Source organism: Penaeus monodon, chromosome 28 (assembly GCF_015228065.2).
Source record: "Penaeus monodon isolate SGIC_2016 chromosome 28, NSTDA_Pmon_1, whole genome shotgun sequence".
NCBI classification, from domain to species: Eukaryota; Metazoa; Arthropoda; class Malacostraca; order Decapoda; family Penaeidae; genus Penaeus; species Penaeus monodon.
In genome coordinates this window covers 1583936-1584561 of record NC_051413.1, presented here as the reverse complement: position 1 = coordinate 1584561, position 626 = coordinate 1583936, and the positions used below count along the sequence as shown (strand labels likewise).

At 36.7% G+C, this 626-nt stretch overlaps 1 protein-coding gene across 1 annotated transcript in view; it reads right to left on the bottom strand.

Annotated features, from left to right (window-relative positions):
- The window catches only part of LOC119591268 (protein abrupt-like), a gene marked incomplete in the record, with an annotated part of 18155 nt that overhangs the window by 5717 nt on the left and 11812 nt on the right, over positions 1-626 (bottom strand).

The window sequence follows — 626 nt, the reverse complement described above, 5'->3', positions numbered from 1 at the left end:
CTGGTGATAGGGAAGGGGGGGGGGGGCATTAAAATTAGAACTTTTAACAGGATACGTAAAGCTGGAGTTTGATCTATAGACAACGTAAGAATTCCACACTGCACGATCAATTAATCTGCCTTTACTTTCATTTTCATTCTAAAGACAGTGTAAGGAGTATGAACAAAAACTTGAATACAAACCACTTACCAATAAATATATAAATAACACAAATTGTGCAAGCAAATGAGGAAAATTGGGGTAACATGCAACACAAGAATAAATCGCAAATGTGTGGCACAAGCAAGAAAATAAGCAAAGAACAGTAAAGCAAAACTTTTCCTTCTCCTACAGTGATGATACTTTGACTTAATTTGAAATCAGCGACTCATACCGAAAGCTTTAAAACTCCATTACATTTCAGGGTCACTGATATCACGGTGCCTTTCACCTTACCTCATGATCTGGATTACTCGAATCTGGACTTCAAAGTACTTTCGAAATGAATTGGAGAAACATAATTTTTTTCCTATGGATTACCAAGATTTCTGTGGGGCTGGATTTACCCTTAGTAGCACATTACCTCATCGTTTTCTTCAAAACTTACTAAATCCCGAGCTTCTCTTTTTTTTAAGTGATGCTGGGAG